Consider the following 21,036-nt stretch of genomic DNA (forward strand, 5'->3'; position numbering starts at 1 on the left):
ATTTATATCGTGAGAGTATTTTTAAAATATCAGTACATATAATATTTATATTCAAAATATTTATTATATATTTTAAAAACATTTTAAAAGACAGTAATGCATTGGTAAGTATTTTCAAAATATTTTGAAAATATTTTAAACAATAATACTGCTATTCAAAATATTTTTAAAATATTTTCGATATCCTAATCGGTATAAGTCATCATACTAAATGCCTGCCCATAACGAAAAGTATTAAACATAATAAGGCTTAGATTTAAGACGTAGCTCAAATGTGTTCTTTGTGAACAATTATCCATTATTTTCAACCTTATTATTCATAAAGGTTATTGCAGTTGTTGTCAAATTTAATATAATATAATATAATATAATATATATTTTTTTGCCTCCCAAGAAATTGTTGAATTTCCACCTCCTTGAGGTCATTTTCAATGTATTTGCGCGTGATCTCAGTTTATTTCTTTTTTGTTTCGTTTATAGTTCATGTACTGTTGTGAATATTATCATTGAATGAGAATGTTATCATTCATTCACATCTGGTTGTTTATTTTTTATTTTTCAAATTTCAAATGAAACATTTAAATTCAACTGAAGAAGAAATTCTTGATCTCGTGTGCTTATTGGTCTCCTGTAGAGCTTGCACTTAGTAGCTGTGCAGCTGTGAGATTATGGCAATCGAACCTGCATAGTCTTTATGAGGAAGACATCAAACTGCAATCAAATGCAAAATGCATCTCAGAATGTCGATGAAAAATTTAAGAGAAAAAAATGAATAAAATAATAGAATGGTGGAAATAATAGAATAACAGAGACAAAAGAAGAGAAATAAAATGAAGTAAATCAAATTAATGATAAAATGAAGTCAAAGACTAAACTGAAGTAAAACATTGGAGGGAGCAAGGAGATGAAGTAAAAAAACTGAGATGAAGAAAAAAATAAAGTATAAGGGAAAAAACTAAATGAGGTTAAAGAATAGAATGAATTTAAAGAATTAACTGAAGTCAAAAAAATTATGATGAAGTATTAAAATAAATTACAGTAAAACAAAACAAAGTAAAGGAATAAGAAGTAAATAATTAAAGAAAAAAAATGAAGTGCTTGAAAAAAAAAAAAAATAGAGTGAAGAAAAAAATAGAGTCAGCAAGGAAATAAAACAAAGTAAAACGATAAAAGAAATTTAAAAATATAGTAAAGTAAAAAGTAAAATAAATACACGGACAAATCCAGGCAGATGGAAAATATCCTAGTTGCCCGTCCAACTCGACGTTAAATACCGGTTTTAAGTCATTAAAATACATCGTCTAGTGAAGCTCAATCGTAGGGTCGTCGGTTAGTGTTAGGTAGGTCCCGGGTTCAATCCCCAAGGTGGATGAAAAATTTCTAATCTGCAAAATCCATTCAATAATATCCCTGTGGTTTCATTATTTTTATTTTTCATGGTTTCTAAAATTATTTCCACAATTAACCCTTTTCCACCATCCCCTAGCTGCGAACCCCTAAATTGATTCAATATTGGTGTAGTATTGTCTCAATATTGATATCCAAATACTTTCCCTTTGAAGTACTGGCACAGTATTCTCAGCCAAAGTATTGGCACAGTATTTATGCCAAAAGGAAAGATGGTGTACGATTTTAACATTGGCTCAATATTTAACCAATATTGGCCCAATGTTTGCATAAATACCAAAACAATATTGTTTAAATATTGGCTAAATATTCCTGTCTTATCTGGGAATGGTGTATACGTCGTTCCCGAACTGACCCAGATATTTCGGTTCCAAATTGTAAAATTTAATCCATTTTTTCACCGAGCATGAAAACGGCATGAAATTTCCGAGCAATACGTTTCTTTTTTTTCTCTTTTTTGTAATTCAATGAAAAACGAATCGCATGTAAATGGGTAATGTTTTCATGCACGGGAACTTATTGATAATTTTAAACGATAATGTAAAACAAATATTGTAGTTTCTGTACAAAGAAGATCAATAAACACTCGAATTAAAAAAAAAAAAAAAAGTATTTTCTCTCGGAAATTTTCAAAAGGAACGTGCGCACGGAGTAATATTGAATGAAGCAAGGACTATGTCAACTGAAGCGCGCTCACTAAACTGAGAAGCTACGAGTGGGAGTGAAACGAAACCGAAGACGGAACATGTAAAACCGCCCGACCCGCGTGTTGCGTCTCCTCTTTTTTTCATGGTTATGCTCTCCAATTTCATGTGCCGCCCATCAAAGGCTTCCCTCATCCTCCGGAGGGTTTGGATTCGATCGACATGAATCGAGCGAATAATGAAAACGTGGATCGATCGACATAAATCGATGAAAACCGATTCGATCGACAAAATTCGACCGATTCACATGTTTTTCGATCGATTCACGGTCGTCGATCGAATCACGTCGATTAATTCACGTTTTAGTTTTTCGATCGATTCATGTCGATCGAATCTATACGGATTTTCTAAAATAATTTTTCGATCGAATTGGTGTCCATCGATTCATGTTGATCAGTTGAATCATTTTAGAAACAACATACACGCCATTGGTTTCTCTTTGCAGATATGTGTTTTTATGAGAGTCAGATATAGTGCAAAATGCAATCCAAATCTAAGACTGGGATTTTGTTAAGTTGAGTTATTAAATATTACATCTATGAGAATAGGTTTTGAGGGAAGATGCAAGATGCCAGAAATAATGTGGTTTTCAGTAAGATACAACACCAAGGACGATACCAACCGAAAGGTTCACGGTGTCGCTCATCGGTTCAATCAAATCTCAGAGAGCAATCTATTAAAGCGTTTTTCGAATAGATTCGCGCTCCCTGATAGTTTTTTTGTATACATGGTAAAACTGACTGTTCGACTTAGACTTTCAAAAAATCTAATTGTTCTATAAAATGTAAAAATTGAAAAAAAAATCTTATCGTTCCTCTCACTGTAAAATATGTCTTAAAAAAAGTAAAAAAAAAATCGACTTAAAAATTTTGTTCAATTCTATTAATTATGTTAAACATTTTTGTTATACTCGGATTCTTTTGTTAAACTCAGTCACATTGATGCTAAACACCGGATTAAATGTAAATATGCAACAAAGAATCAAAAAACTTACATTGATGGAGAAAAAAAAGATTGAATTCATGGTTAAATCTATGTTATTCCATTTAATCGCATTACTTAAATATTTGCGTTGCGTTGTGTTACACGAGGCGGCAAATGGGGAACGGGGTTAGGTAGTGGTGGGTGAGGGGCTTGGGAAGGGGTCGAAGTAGAGAAAGATTGAATGAAGGTACGAAATTCCTGAATGGGTTTGAGTCACGACCGGCGATGATGTTTCTATGCATTTGTCTACTGTTCTACCGCAGCGTTTAAGTCTCCAAACATGCACGTTCAAAAAAGCGCGAGTGCTAAACGATTAAAATATGGGCATGTTTTTTCATGAAAGTTTTACGTATCACAGTGTTAGCACAGTGATTTTAGGTACTACAAAAATGTTCAAATCCTTCGCACAAAGGTGAAATTGGTCGTTTTCTTTGACGTTCAGTTTACAACCCGAACAATCATAGTCCATTTCAGTCAAACAGCGCACTGAAATAATTGTAATTTGTAACGTAACTTTAGGATCAGTTGGCTCTGTCAGTACACATAATTTTTCTCAGGAATAATAAAAATAGATAAGCGTGAAGGTTTTGAGCAGGAAAGTATATTTTTGGGGGATTTTCCCACCTCTTACTCTCCTCCTTTTTTCGCAACTTTTTGTGACTTTGGGCAATTTCGCTTTTATGCTCTAACATTGCCCGGTTTCCGGTGTTTCATTTTTTCCTCTTAACTTCCCAAGGATATTTTTGACATTGGTCATCTTGTTATATTCCAGAAACAGCTGTTTCCGACTGCGAGTTGGGTCCGAAACTTCGAACCATGCATCATTAACTTTTAGGCGTTTTTTTTGAACGTGCATGTGTTTGGAGACTTAAACGCTAGATTAGAAAAGTATATAAATGCATAGTAACACCAACGGTCCGGTTTGCGGACACAGAATGATTGATGCATGCTGTAAATAAACGAAAGTTAATTGATTTTCAGCTAATACTGAGATACAGATTAAATCTCTGAGTTTTTCATAAAAAAAAATAAATAAATAAAATAAAAAAAGACAGTTTTACCATTCCGTGCAGGCATTCGCGACGCCCCTCGCATTGTTCCTTCCTTGTTGGTGTTGCGTTTGCGTTGCGAGTGACGGCATATACAGTCTGCCTTCAATTTTTTGCATAGGCAACTATGGTGCCCGATGAGTAGGATTAGTTGAGCAATCCAGGCGTTAGGTTATCCTCGACGTACCGTCCGTCCGTGTGACTGTTGAGTAGCCAGTACAGCGCGTGGTTCGGCGTGGCGGCAGCGTGGGTCGTCGCGCTGTGGAGTTAGGATTCCTATATTTCCGGTTTCATATTCGTGTATGCTGCTTACATCTCTCCACATGTATACTGTCATTTTACCATTGAAATCGATTTTATCTCGCTCGGAATTCTCCTTTACTTGCTCCTAAATGCTTTGTCTTTTGTTTTCCTTTCGTGGAGTTTTGAGCTGTTTTTTTTTCTTTTTTCTTTTTTAATTCGAGCTGATATCAGATGTGGTTGATAAGAGGAATAAAATGAACCCGTGGTAATGACGAAGCACAATGCATGGGTACAGCTGAAATATTTTTTGGGATATTGACCAGAATTAAACGTGTGGTTTCGCAAAAGTGCCTAACTCGTGTAGTTAGACAAAATAAACTGAAGATAGGTACCTACCTAATACTTTTTCTTTTTTAACCTCTCGTACTGACAAATTTAGATTGGTTTACCTTTGGAGTTTTAGGTAAAGAATTGAATTTGAATTTTCGTTTTAGTGCAAAGGAATATACAAAAGCTTATAGACAACTATGCGATTTTAATTACTCGTATTCACCAAATCTCGAGAGAGTTGAACGCTTTTCGAAAAAAGGTATTCAATTATGGTTTGTAGGTCGTAAGAAAGGTAAAAACATAGTTCCGAGGTCTTCTCGGTTCAACGCAGCATGTTTTGGGGAAGGAGAAGTGGATCTAGATGTAATGTATCTACAATTCTACATCTTCGTACCTATAGACGCTCCTTAATAAAGAGCCTTTCTCCATAGCTAAGGTAGAAGGCCGTATAAGCATCCGTACCGTACGTTGCCAAATTTCCCCCCGATCAATCACTGTCTAGAAAAGTTAAAAATATCTTCCATGACATTTTCTGAAACTCTTAATTTTTCGAATAAAATTCGCCGGCATGTTTAAAAAGAAGCATGAAACGTTTTTCGGTAAAGCATCATATGAGGCGAAATTTGACATTGCCTGGCTATGCAGACGGCTTCACCCTTAGCACGACAGGATATCCATATTATGTTTGACTCTCAGAGGTGTGAGATTCCATAAAGAGTAGTTTATTTTATGGTCGATTTGACAGCGCGGCGGTCGGGCCGCGGTCTCGGAACAATCGTCGCTGCTCAGGTTATCTGATAAAGAACAACTTCTTAAATGCCGTCTCGGCCGTGGCCTTGCAGGGTGGCTAGAGAGCAGCCACGGAACGGATCGCATCGTTTTCGATGGATGCCGCATGTCAGTGCTGCTGCTCTCGGGCCCGGTGGAGTCGATTATGGAGGGTTTTTATGATGACGTCATTCGAAGGTCGTCGAGGATCCAGGAGTTAGATGACATCTTTGAGATTTCATCATCTCAAACTGAAAAATACTCACGTGAAAATTCAAATTCTTAAAAATTGCCAGTGCATTTTTCTTTTTTTCTTTTTTTTTAAATTCAAAAATATATCATTTTTGTCCCGAGGAAAGTTATTTTTCTCCAAAAGAGTTATTTAGATTTCAATTTTAATTTTTTTTTTTCGTTTTACTGGGAGAAATGTTTTCATTAAAAAAAAAAAAAAAAAAAAAAAAAAAAAAAAAAAAAAAAAAAAAACTTTAGCTGGCTAATTTTTTTTTCAAGTCGAAAATCTTTTCCGTAAATTGAAAAAATATTTTTTGATATCGAAGGAGCTTCTTTTCATTGAGAAAACCTCTATTTAAGCTGAGGAGAATATTTTTACCCGCGAACAGCTTGACTCTTATTTGCTGAACACTGTTCAGGTGAACTGGAGAGAAAAAGAGAAAAAAAGAGTCTCGTTCTTGTTGTACTGTGCTCGGTCATTTTAAAGCATGCGACCTTATCGCAGTAGTTGGACTACTATGCCGTGGAGGATCATCGTTTGACCCGTTAGATATGACCAAGTTTCCCTCAATTGAAATATTGAAAATACTCATTTTTTAGTAGAGTTATGAATACTTCCTCCTGGAATTTTCAATTAATTGTAAGTGCAAGTGTAGTCCCCCCCCCCCCCCCCACCCCACCCCTAGAAAAAACAAAATCAGAAATGAAAAATGCACTAATCTTATAAGATAAACTTGAATTTTGCCGGCCAGGTTTGCCTAGTGGTCAGCGCGTCTGACTCTAGGTCAATAGGTCCCGGGTTCGAATCCCGGTGGTGGCGCCTAATTTTCACGGAATTGACGAGTAGATCTGCTGAAACAGATTCTCCTCGGCCCTAATCCCTGAAAATTAGAAAAGCCGGAGCATGGAGCCTGATGTCTACGGACACTAAACATTGTCTAAAGTTGGCTGAAGGTGCTATAGACACGAAGCCATTAAACCAGCAGAAAAAAAAAAAAAAAAAAAAAAAAAAACTTGAATTTTACAGGAAAAATGACTCAACGTCTGAATAATCATGGCATGGCAGTAGAAGCTTCCATACATCAGGAACTTATCACACCACAGTTCATGGAATTGATTTCTTAAATGACGCGGCATTACCTCAACTGACAATGGTCTTTGCACGAACTTTTTTAAGGTGACGAACCCGGACAAGACTGCTGTGAGTTTCGCACGGACAGTCCTGCCTTTGAGGTAATGCCTATATTATGGTCGACACTTGATCGCTTGATTTAAACTGGCCTCCGTGGCCTTGGTGGCAGTGAGCTGAATGAACCCCTGCTTCAATACTGCCGTGTTCAGCGAGGATCGCATAACTGAATGGGGTTTACATATTGGAGTTAGGCGGTTCTTGTCTAGAACGGAGGATGAGGGGGCCCATCTGGAACTGGACCGGCGCGGCGCGGCGGCGCGACGACGGCGTTCATTCACGCTCATGGTTGCCGTTCTTCGGAGGAAAATACCCTATTACATATCATCTATTAGAGAAAATCAAATAATTCCCTTCCACGTTGGCAACGCTTTTACGACATCTAGAGATCTTCACTGCCGTGTTACGGAAAAACGTCTTACGATCACTCAAATGTTGTTATATCTCCTCTGATTAAGGACAAATTTTCTAATAACTCGCGATTTTTTTACGATAATTTTTCAAACAATTTTATTCGCAATTCAATCCAGCGTATCTGAAAATCGTGAAGAGATATTCATTAAGTTTCTCAAAAATAAATATTTTACAGGGAGAAATTTGGCAACGTTCGAGTGTTAATTCGGCGTTTTCCCTTATGCAGCACGGTACTATTGGAACGACTTAATTGAAAATTGTTGGATTCAACAACATTTTTTTTTAGAGAAAAATATAACAAAACTGCTGAGCTTATGATATAATCAAGAGGCTTATGCTTTCAGAGACTACTACTGCTTTTACACCTTATTTTTAGATGGAGGGTGATTTTCAGTAATTTAGATAATCATTCACTAAAAGCTCCACTTGGACCTTAACTTTTTAGTTTTTCCTCTTTACCTCAAAGATCCTCAAAGATCTTGATGAAAATTGAATTGAATTCCTATTATTATTCCTCGGTCCAAGTCTTTCGAGCCGCGCTGTGGCAAGAGGCCTGCCCCCCCCCCCCCCCCCCCCCCACCACATACACACACATTACTCTCATATGCACGTAAAGTATCTTACCAACGTGTTTATCAATGAACGAAAGGAAGGCAGCAGCGCGATGTAGTTCAAGTTACCGCCAAAACGCTGCGCCACATGCGCCCAGCCGCGGAGACTCAGGAGACTTGAACTCACGGATAGAAAAGTAGAGACGAGATTAAGAATTTTTTCGAGTTCGTCTTTGGTCCGATGAGGACTTATGTCATTGTTACTCCGTCGGATACATCAATGAGAGGAGATTTCTCTGCCGCTGCAGTTGTTGCGTGGTGATATTGTTGTTTTCTAGCGCTCTGTAGTCCGTTTAATCTTTAGTAAATAGCGTGTGTGTTGAGATCCTTCCTGGTCCCCGAGAGAAAGTTTCTCTGACCGAGCTTGCGTTATCTATCATCCGTGCAGGCCCGACGCCTCCAAAATAGGAAATGATGTGTGATAACACAATAAGCCTTGCTTCGATGTTTCCAATCTATGTCTATATTTTCATGCGCAGTTCATTTTTCAGATTTCATATTTTAGTGGATTTTTTAGTAGGTTTCCTTATCAATCCCTTAGGCTCCTACCCCGAGACATGGAACAAAATTTTTCTCAAATATTTAAAATATTTATAATCGAAATAATTATGTTGATACTATGAAAATATTGCATGAAATATCATGTTTATGGCTTTTTTGGAACAGTACGCTCCTCTTGCGCAGCAGAGCGATAAATTAAAAACGAAACTTTTTACCTCTGAGAATTCTATTTGCTTCGATGCGAAATAATACTAAATGCGCTTAACCAATTGCAATATTAATGAAGTGATGTAATTCACTGTGTAATATTTTTTTTTGAAAAAATAAATAATAAATTTAATTAATTGCGTGTCAATAATAAAATAAAAAAGAGTGCGAAAGAGCATTATAATTTTTAAATAATTAACTGATAACAAAGCTTTGATAATTTTTTAAAAAGGGATGAGGGAAATAAGAATGTGTTTGCATTCATATTTTCACATTCTGTTTGATAATTATTGTATCGTTGATCAGCCAACGATTTACACTTTCCTCTATCCATAACCACATACAAATATTTACCTGCACTACTCCGTTTTCATTTTCGCTCTGTAGTTTTTCGTCCCAATCGAAATGATAAAATTATTTTCCAAACCTCATCCGCGGTATCGGGTATCGTTATTCATCAGGTAGTTTTATTTCATCCCAAGATGAATTCCATCAAATTCTAAAATCCTCCCCGTGAAACTGATATCACTAAATTTGGGATCAATTTTCATCGAGACAAGAAGCACAGAGCCAAATGGACCTGGGGTTTTCCAGTCCGATCGGCCTGGGTCTCATTATGGGGTGTGGACCAAAATAGGCCATTTTTATCACGTGCAGTTTCAAGAACTGATCGAGAGGTGAAAACCTATCAGCCGTATCATTCATTGGAACCTGTTCCAGCGTTCCCATGACATGGCTGCGCCGTAGCTGCGGCGGCATAGATAACGAAAACGAACAAAAGAATGGGAATACGCACGGGCCCCGTGCATGGTTGCCATGTCTCCTTAGAAATGATTTCCAGTCCAGCAGTGAAACCCACGAGCAAGTAGTGCAGTGTCCTCTCAACCAGGCATTTGGTGGGAAGAGAGATTTTTCTCGCAAATTTTCGAGACTTTCTTTTCGAGTCATGTGATGTAGTTTCTTTTGGGATCTTTGTGAAAGCTACTTCGAATAGATGCTCCTGGCCCCTGGCGCGAAAAATAAAAGGTTTTACGCTTCCTTTTTTCGCCCTCTTCCCTGTCTATGGTTCGGATGGGAGGGATTCATTGACCTTAGGGTCTCCTTGGATCCGCTGATGATCTACGTGGATGAGAAAAAAGTACAAAGGGGGTCAAAAATGACAGAAATTTGGCTTCGCTGTTTGATAAAAATCAGATCCATCATTTAATTTTAAATAAATTTTTAACTTTCATAATCCTGAAAGAATTTCAGCGATGTTTTAAGGGCGGAAAGGGAAAATCGCTGAGTATAGGTATTGCAGTTAAAAATTTTCAGGAAAATCTGGTTTGCGTGTCTTTTACAAAAAAAATAGTTTTTTTTTCTCTCCTTTTCACGGTAGATTTATCTTTTGAGTTTATGAAGGATCCATTACTTTATTTTCACATATTTAAATGCAATACGAGTTTACCTAAGAAGAAGGTTGGTCTTAAAATTACACCTAAAAGGGTTCGACAAATTTCGATACCTCGATTTTGCCAAAAATTCCCCTCGTCTTCCATGTGCGCCACTTGCGTCCAGTCGTGGCGACTCAGGAGACTTGAACTCCAGGGTAGAAAAGTAGAGACAGATTACAAATTTTTTTGAGTTTGCCTCTGGTCCACAGAGGACCTATTCCATTGGTGCTCTGGCGGATACATCAAATGAGGGACGCATAATAGTATACGAAGTCCCTCCGAAAAATCAGCTGTGAGAAGAACTTGCGGAAACGGCACTCTCCAGTAGGAGGAAAGGAGCTTATATTTTCAGGGGCAAAGTATGCAACCCTTATATTAACAACCATGAATTTAACAACAATTTTTAAAGGTTAACTTGTCATTGTTGCTGTTGTTTTTTTTTTTAATTCAATTTAGTTTGTTGATTTTCAAACCCAAATTCTTCCCATTCTAAAAATTTCCGCTTCGCCCTCTAAGTAGGTACCCTGAAAAAGGCAAATAGGCTGAAAAGGCTTTAAGAGAGGATATGATATGATAAGATAAGATAGAGTTTCCAAAATTTCAATTGAAATTCAATTTGACGAAATTTATTTATTAAAATGTATTTTATTTTATTCAAAATTGAATTCTCATCATTTTTGGACATTTTTGTCTTGCCTACCGAGTAACCTTGAAAAAGTTCCAAAAATTTCAATCGGAAATAGTAATATATATGCAATTTCGCATCTATGGCCCACTAAATTAGCCTATCACGATGATTATCCGTACGACTTGACAACGGCGCATCGTAGTGGCGCCCGATTCTCGGCAACGCTTTGTCCGCTGGACCCGTGCAATGCGGTGCGGGTTTGGGTGCTGCCACGGTGGTGCGGCGCGGCGCGGCGGTGGCGGGCGGGCAGGTCTCGTTGACGGGCTCCTTTGTGCGGAAAAGGTTGCTGTCGTTCCGAAGAATAACCGCGTATGTCCGTCCAGGATTCCCACCGAGATGCGCGGTTCTCGCTCCCGGGAGCTGATAGTACCCGGGGTATTTCCCTTCCGTCTGGCTCCCAGATTTCCAGTCGTAGCTTATTGTTCCTCGCCGTCTATCAACACGACGCGTTTGCAGGTTGCAGTCTCTCATCGTCAGCAGACACGCTCATTACAACGAGGATTTCGCGGCCGCAGGTGCCATCCTCCGCCCACCCTTCACCAGTGGCGTGCTTTGCGATATATTGATGGATCTGCCATTTGAACCTATGGGAAAGAATCGATAAACAAGGTGTTCGAAACGAATTCCTGAACAATCGATTCTTCATCGATAATCGATCGTAATGGGTACATCATCCACCCATCCTCCTCTAGTGGCATGCTTTGCGATGTATTAATTGACCTGCCATTTAAACCTATGGAAAAGGATTGATTAACAGGTATTCGCAACGAACACCTTAAGAATCGATTTTCACCATAGCTTCAAAAGGGAAAATATCGATAATCGATCATAATGGGTGAATTCTCCACCCACCCTCCTCTATAGTGGCATGCTTTGCGATATATTAATTGACCTGCCATTTAAACCTATAGAAAAGGATCGATAAACAGGGTATTCGTAACGAACACCTTAATAATCGATTCTTCACCATAGCTTCAAATGGGGAAATATCGATAGTCAATCATAATGGGTGCATCATCCGCCCATCCTCCAGTGGCGTGGCGTGCTTTCTGATATGTTGATTGATCTACCATTTGAACCTATGGAAAAGGATCGATAAACAGGGTGTTCGCAACGAATTCCTGAATAATCGATTCTTCACTATACCTTCAAATGCGGAAATATCGATAATCGATCGTAACGGGTGCATCCTCCGTCCATCCTCCTCTAGTGGCGTGGCGTGCTTTCCGATATATTGATTGACCTGCCATTTGAACCTATGGAAAAGGATCGATAAACAGGGTGTTCGCAACGAATTCCTGAATAATCGATTCTTCACTATAGCTTCAAATGCGGAAATATCGATAATCGATCGTAACGGGTGCATCCTCCGTCCATCCTCCTCTAGTGGCGTGGCGTGCTTTCCGATATATTGATTGACCTGCCATTTGAACCTATGGAAAAGGATCGATAAACAGGGTGTTCGCAACGAATTCCTGAATAACCGATTCTTCACTATAGCTTCAAATGCGGAAATATCGATAATCGATCGTAACGGGTGCATCCTCCGTCCATCCTCCTCTAGTGCGTGGCGTGCTTTCCGATATATTGATTGACCTGCCATTTGAACCTATGGAAAAGGATCGATAAACAGGGTGTTCGCAACGAATTCCTGAATAAACCGATTCTTCACTATAGCTTCAAATGCGGAAATATCGATAATCGATCGTAACGGGTGCATCCTCCGTCCATCCTCCTCTAGTGGCGTGGCGTGCTTTCCGATATATTGATTGACCTGCCATTTGAACCTATGGAAAAGGATCGATAAACAGGGTGTTCGCAACGAATTCCTGAATAATCGATTCTTCGCCATAGCTTCAAATGGGGAAATATCAATAATCGATTATTCACGCCTCGCCACTTATCCTCCTCTTTGGTCGGCTCAGTTTTTCCATCAAAAATTCTAATAGTCCCCGATTCCAGGCTCCCGTCGTTGATCATGGACTTTTCTCAAGTCCCAAGTAGCATTTTTCGACGGAAAAATTGCGATATTTTGCAATTATTTGCGAGTTTTTTTACCATAAAATTGCTTGGATTATCAACACCTGAGCGATTATCCCCGACCTCGTTGCAATTTTATCTCTGTAAAATTGCGTTCGATAAAATCGAATTTATCACGATTTTTTATCGATAATTTTGCAAAATATAGCTATCGATAAAATCCCGATTGCATCGCAAATTTATGCGATGAAATCGCAATTCGTCGCAATTTTTAATTCCAAATGGTGCAATAAATCAACGTCGATTTTGCGACACATTCTCTGATCAAATCGCAACTCATCACGATCACTGTTACTTGGAGCGTATGCATTTACCGGGTAGGTAAGGGAGGCAGTTGCTCAGAATGGAAAATTTTGCAGGGGGAAATGCGTTCAGAATTGTTTATTCTTCTTTTTAAATAGTATCTACGGAAATGCTATTTCGTCACCTTCCGGCTAACGTAAAAGAAGCGCCATGCGACGTATAAAAGTTTCCGTCGCTATTTCATTTCTTTACAAAGAAATTGTTGGTTAAACCTGTTTTAAAACATGTCCCTGAATTTTATCGACAGCATAAAGGAAATTCAGTGAAATTTTCGGACAGTTTCGCGTTGAAAAATTTCTTTGTATAAAAACAAAATTGCTGCGGAAATTGTTAAACGTCGCATGACGCTTGTGTTATGTTTGAATTGCCCGCCACACCGGTCGAACCGTTTTCTAGCAATGTCGTCTGAATAAATCTCACTTGGTTCGTCATCCCTACATTCGTTTGTCTCATCTTTTTTTGTCTTCCCGTTTCTAGTCCACCAAATATATCATTGGCGACGAGGATTAAAAAATCGTTTTACTTATTGTCAACCAACCGCGCCGCGCCGGTCACCTTTACTCAAAGCACTTGTAGAAACCGAAATAACCGTGTCAAGCGAAGCTAACCTAGTCAACCGCGTGGCCGTGGCTACCGTGCAACCCGTCAAAGTCGAAAACCTTATCCTTAGGTACGAAAAATGAACGATCGAAATCAAGAGCTACCCAACCGGACGCTTCCTGCAACCACAGCAACGTATGTGGGAACCCTGAAACCCTTTGAAGCCAAAGTCTCCCTGTCAACATGGCTAGAAATGCTTGAGAACTTCTGCGACCTCAATGAAATCACCGAGGCATCCAGCAAACGCAAGGTACTTTTGAACTACCTATCTTTTGACGTTTACTCCGAACTAAGAACTCAATTATTGCCTGAGAAACCATCAAGCAAATCATTTGACCAACTTGTCACACTCCTCCAAGAAACCTACGAACCAAACAAGATCCTTTTTTCCGATATTCTAAAGTTCGAATCTAGAGTTCAAGCAGAGGGCGAAACTGCTGCAGTGTTTCTAACCTCTCTCAGACTTCTTGCAGACAAGTGCAACTTTGGAGACAACCTCAAGAACAGGCTCCTAGTCAAATTTGTGAATGGGCTCAACTCCGTCAACCTCAAGAAAAAGTTGTGGGAGAAAAGTGACTTAACCCTGGAGGATGCCATCAAGTTTGTTCGCAACTTCGAGACAATTGCCAGCGAACTTAAACCCGCCTCAGTCAACAAAGTCAATAACCAAGTCAACCGCAGAACTAATAACAAGTCTAACTCATTTCGACCCGTTAATCGTTCATTTAATCGAAGCTCACCACCTCAACCTCAATCTAGCAACCAATTTCCAGCCACGAACTCAAATCAGCGCACCAACTATCGTCAATCAAACAATCAACGGAATTTCAACGCACGTCAACCAAACAACGGTCAACAATCACGTCAACAACCCAACCGCAGAGTCAACCCGCAAACTACCACTCAATGTTATAGATGTACAAGACTGCACAATCCTAATTACTGCCCTGCCCGGTATTGGAAATGCTTCAATTGTGGAATCCAAGGTCACACGTCCACCGCCTGCAACCAAGCCAAAGCAGTGTTGGAAGAATCCACTGATGAGGAAATCGAAGAAATCATCGTGGGAAGGATATCCAATGCTCACCTACCAATCACCAAGTCAACAAGCGACCTCCAAGTCCGCAACATTCCCTCCGCGCAATTAACCTTAGCACCGACTTCTTCGAAGTCACAATCTAACCTCTATGTGTACCGTGTAACCAACAACCCATTACTGGGAAATATAGTTATAAATGATAAAAGTGTTGAGTGCGAATTCGACTCGGGATCAGCAGTGTCACTAATGTCTCTCAGTGAATTTTCTCACAAATTCCCAGATTCTAAAGTAGAAAAGTGCACATCTCGCTTATGGAATGTTGACGGACAGCCCTTAAACACTATAGGAGAAATTAAGGTAACAGTTTTCGTTCAACCCAATAGATACACCCTCAGGCTGATTGTTGTCAAATTTGCTAAACCAACTAAAATGCTGGTCGGGAGAGAATGGCTTGATACCATATCCCCGAACTGGCGACACAACCTGCTAGGTCCCCTACTTAATGATAAGGCCATAAGCCAAAACTGCAGTAACATTTTAGTCAAACACACCCAAGAAAAACATATTGATGAAATTAAACTTCAATTTCCCCATGCTTGTAGCACAGATAAGTCAACCAGTATTCGGGGCTATAAAGCTCAACTTGTATTAAAAGATGATGTCCGACCTGTTTTCCACAAATTTTATGAAATCCCATTTAGTCAATCGGAAGAAGTGCATCAAATAATCATGAATTTAGTAAAATCTCAAAGACTTGAACCCGTCACCCACTCTGAATGGGCTTCACCCATTTGGCCAGTCAAAAAGAAAACGGGCGGAATTCGAGTAGTTGTCGACTTCCGCAAAACAGTCAACCCTTGTCTTAGATTAGATCATTACCCGTTACCTAGATTAGAGGACATTTGGTCCAAACTAGCAAATTGTAACTTCTTCACCAAAATTGATCTCACAGAAGCATATTTGCAACTGAAAGTTACCGATGATAGTAAAGAAATTCTCACGATCAACACACCCTGGGGATTGTTTCAATTTAACAGACTAATTTACGGTATCAACAGCGGATCATCAATTTTTCAATCTGTAATTGACCGCATATTAAGTAATCTCCCCTGGTGTGGAGTCTTTATAGATGACATTGTATTTGGCGACAAAACTATTGATGGAGTCAAACAGAAAACACACATTGTATTAGGTAAATTAGATTTTCACAGAGTCCAAGTCAACTTGGTCAAAAGTATATTCTATGCACCGGAAATAGAATTATTTGGCCATATTGTAAACTGCGAAGGTATCCGCCCAACATTAGATAAAACCTCAGCTATACTAAACGCTCGTCCACCAAAGAACGTATCCGAACTCAGATCTTATCTAGGTTTAGTTCAATTTTATGCACGTTTCATCCCTAATTTGAGCACGCACTTGAAACCCTTGCACAAATTGCTAGAAAAAAACACTAAGTTCGATTGGAACTCCCAGTGTGACGAAGCTTTTTCGTACACTAAACAAAAATTAGTTGAAAAACCAGTGCTAACTATCTATGACCCTCAGAAACCTATTTTTGTCTACACCGATGCCTCACCTTATGGAGTAGGCACAGTCCTATGTCACCTCATTGCGAATTTTGATAAACCAGTCATGTATGCATCTGCATCCTTAACTCCTTGTCAACAAAAATATGCACAGCTGGACAGAGAAGCTCTCGCTGTAGTCTTTGCAGCTAAGAAATTTCACAAATACCTTTATGGACTACCATTTACGGTGGTCACTGATAATCAACCCCTAAAAAGTCTGTTAAATAAAGGTGTGCCAACTATTGCGTCACCTCGCTTCCAAAGATGGTTCGTAACGCTTAGCGCTTACAACTTTAAAACCATTTATCGTAAAGCATCCTTACTAAAACCAGCTGATGCATTATCCAGACTCCCCGCTGACAATGTAACGATAAAAGAAATTTCTGAAACCATTGAATTGTTACCCGATATTCCTTTAACCCCTGAATTAATTGCTCTAGAAACTAGAAATGAAAACACCCTTAGCACTGTCTTCAATTATGTGTTGCAAGGATGGCCTAGAAATGTCAAAGATGTTAACATTAGACCTTATTTTCTAGTAAGGGAAAGTCTATCATTGCACGATAATGTCATACTTTTTGGAGATAGAGTTGTTATCCCAAAAAAATTGCAAACTAAGGTCCTTGAAAATTTGCATGATTCTCATCCCGGGATTGTAAGGATGAAATCGCTCGCCAGGAAAAATGTATGGTGGCCAACATTGAATAACGATATTGAAAACAAAATAAAAAACTGTGCAGCTTGTCAAACAGTCAATTTCAAACCTGTATCATCCGCCAAAACTTCATGGCCAGAAACTAATCAACCCTGGCAACGAGTACATTTAGACCATTTCTTTTTCAATAATGAAGTGTATGTAGTACTCGATGATGCATATAGTAAATGGATCGAAGTCTGGCCGGTATCGTCTACAAATTTTGAATCTCTAGAAGAAAAATTATTAATGCACTTTGCTACATATGGCCCTATGCTGCAAGTAGTGACGGACAATGGTCCGCCATTTCAATCACAAGAATTCAAAGACTTTTGTACTAAACATTCTATTATTGTCACGAAGTCACCACCTTACCACCCAGCTAGTAACGGCCTAGCCGAAAGAGCGGTCCAAACTGTCAAAAAAGCTTTAGAGAAAATCAAATTAGAAAATTGTAACATTTCAAAAAAAGATCTACTTAAGAAATTATGTAAATTTTTATTCGCATATAGAAACACCCCCATAACTGGAAAAGATGTCAGCCCCTGCGATCTTGTACTTAAACAAACCCCTCGAACAACCCTTAACTTAATACACCCCAAAAAGCAACCCAAAGCCCCTAAATTGCCAAACCTTAGCGTTAACGAAACAGTCCTAGTAAGAATGTCCAAACAGCACCAAGTGCAAAAAGGTGTAATTCAGAAGCAAATCAGCCCCACAACGTATCTAATTAAAGTCAATGGAGAAATAAAACTTTGTCACTTAAATCAAATCAAGCTCACAACGCTCTCTGACCTAGAATTAAAGCAAAAACCCTCCCCTTATCCTACCGTAGACCCACTAAACCTAGCAATGATGCAATCAAGCGCAAGCACATCTAAGCCGCAAATACAGCTTGCACCGAAAATAACTAATGTCATTAGTCCAAGCTCTCCTGTGAAAAAGCAACAACCTGTTCCTCGTACAGGAAATACTCGTAGAGCACTCTCCTTCAACGAGACAAATGCTATACTACCAGGAACCAGTAACTCCCGACAAACTTTAAGGCAAAGCAGTACCCCACAACCCCATAACTTAACAAAAAGACCCTCAGTACCTCAAAACTCAAATTCTCCTGAAGGGCAGATTGAAAGTAGTTCAGAGCAACCCTCCTCTTCACGCACCAAAACCCCTGAACCACCTGTCACCCCACCTGCACCTCCGCCGAGGAAATCAAGTAGGGAATCCAAACCACCTATGCGACTAAATTTATAAATTAAGCGAAATTTTGTGAAAAATCTGTTTCTTGTTTTTTTTTCAATTGACCAGGGAGTGGGTGTTATGTTTGAATTGCCCGCCACACCGGTCGAACCGTTTTCTAGCAATGTCGTCTGAATAAATCTCACTTGGTTCGTCATCCCTACATTCGTTTGTCTCATCTTTTTTTGTCTTCCCGTTTCTAGTCCACCAAATATATCAGCTTGTGATATTTTAGCCGCAAGATGACGATTTAATAAAATATAGGTCAAAATCGCTCTTAAGGATCATCGGTTTCCTAAAAATTTTCTCCTGCCGCAACCAATACGAGGACGGAAAAATTTTACACTCCCTGGAAGCGAAAAGTAAAATCAAGGCATGAATTTTTCGCCTGTTCATTAAGCTGCCCTTTAGACGGTGCATTAAGTCCCCCGTCTTGCAACGGGACGCTATTGGGCAGACTTTAACAGAAAAATAGACAGAGAACAATTTTTCCTCGGATTGATGGTCACAGTTAGATAAGATTTATTGCGAGCCAATAAATGTGGACGATTCGGACGACACGACATAAAAATCTTCGCTTAGAAAACTATTGCAGCTATACTCTCTGAGGATGTTCTCTTGCATACTCCAAAAATTGAAGGCAAAATGATGCATGTTCGTAATAAATATCCATGTTGATTATAATCAAGCTTTTTATTTCATTTTTCGTATTTCCTTAATAGTCTAAAAATTTCGTGGAAAGAATAAAATCAGTTTTCTTCAATAAATATACATTCAAAGTGCAAATTTTTAGTACTCTGGAGAAAAAGGCTCTGCGCGGAAACCAGTGGGTGAATTTTTTGAAATTTTACGTTTTCAGCATTGTAAAATTATGATGAATATTCAGTAAAAGTCGCACAACAAATTACACATTTGCCTTGATCATAATGGATGAAACGTTTGAGGAGATTTTGAGACACCGCAACCAAGATATGCCCTTTCTGCACCCAGCGCTTCATTTTTCTAATTTCAACATTTTCTGCTATAAAAGCTCACCATGAATCTTGAATTTTTCATGTGAGCAAAAACAAAATCCACATTATTATTCATTTTTTTTTTAAACAATAATGCAAAAAGTAATCATTATTATATCAGTCGGCAGTTGTATGTAATCAATTTTTTCATTAACTCATTTTTAGGAGAAGGAGATAAAATCTTTCTCAAATTAAAAAAAAAATTGTTGTTTTTGTGTCCTTTATAATTACTATAAGCTAATTTGTTCATAAAGTCTGAAGCATACATTTGAAACGGGAAGATACACGACGGATAATTCAGTAGTGTAAAATGGTAATGCCACCCTTCATTATCCTTATCAGAAGAAATTTGAAATCTGAAGGTGATACTCCGTAGAAGAAAGTAGAAATTAGTGAAGCAGCCAGTTCCCGCGCTCGACGCGAAATGGTCGAGAGCCAATCAGCGATCAGTGCGCTGGCGCGTAGTGAGGGAAAGGTGAATGAATGCCTTTGGCGAAGCCACTGGCGGTTATTGCTCGACACCTTTCCCCACCTAATCAGCTAATCAGTTTTCCCAAACCCGCGCCGGTCGCCTAGTGCTGTGCCATTTGTGTCTGTCATAACCTTTGCTGTGCAATAAGTGCCCATCATTTAGTTTCTTATCAATGTTGTATCCTCATCTCTACCAATGATTCCAGAGGTATGTTTTTTTTTACTTCTTTTGAGTGACTTTGTGCGATTTTAATTATTGTTAGATATAATCTCCATCACAACTTCTAACCCCCGCACTTGAAACGATGTTGTCATTTTGGGAGTACCAGTTTCGGATCTTATCCTGAATTCCTGATCGACCACCTTTTTCTACTTGATCATTCGAATGACATTTTTGACTTTTAGAAATAGATGGCTAAAGTAGAAAAAAAAATTCTGGGGTGTCGGTTTTACAATGTGTGAAAAAGTCCCACGATTTAAGCCGTTCTTGCCGCATCGCTGGCGGTACCGTGCATGTTTGCGTTTCTTCGTTTTTCTCTTTGCACATTTGTTTGCCGCTCCTCAAAATTAGGCACCTCAGGCAAAGGCCTAGACCTAAATCTGGCCATGGAAATACGTGGTTTCACACTTCGGCCAAGTACTTACCTTTGCAGTGAAAATAAATTTACTGAACATGCGAGTGCTTGTAATTCCGACTCAGTTTCATACGGCACGGGGATCCCAACATCAAAAGCGCGTCTTTTAATGCAGTGGATTTTCCCTCTCATCTTCCTGAATTCCGTTAGCTACTCCTCGTTGTTTGTCTTTCTTAATATAAGTACGTATAATTGATATAATTTATTTTTAACTATACATCCCGTTGCCCCAGAGCCATTACCCTCGATGCTTTATGCCCAGAACGATGTGTGTGAGAGAGATTCCAATGATCTTCAATATAACCACAAAAATTTGCCATCAGGTAACTCTCGACCCCTGCTTTCATGAGTTTATAACACCCTCAATCCTCATGCCCTCATTTCAGAGACAATCGATATCACCTTTCAACTCTGGTGAGCCCGCTTTTGCCTAACTCATGGTTTGAAGGCGAAATACCACAGTATCCCTTGTTTCAGTATGTTCTGCTCAATAAAGCAAAATATGACGAAATATACCTGTTCTTCAGACACTCAAAAGCTCCCACCGAAGTGTATTACATAAATCGGGCACTTACCCGATTAAAATACTTAATGATCTTTGATATTTTAAACGTTAGTGTTGGGATGAGGCAAAATTCGTCGGATTAAATCTGAATTATCAACAGCCCAGGA

This window comes from Bemisia tabaci, chromosome 4 (assembly GCF_918797505.1).
Source record: "Bemisia tabaci chromosome 4, PGI_BMITA_v3".
Taxonomy (NCBI): Eukaryota; Metazoa; Arthropoda; class Insecta; order Hemiptera; family Aleyrodidae; genus Bemisia; species Bemisia tabaci.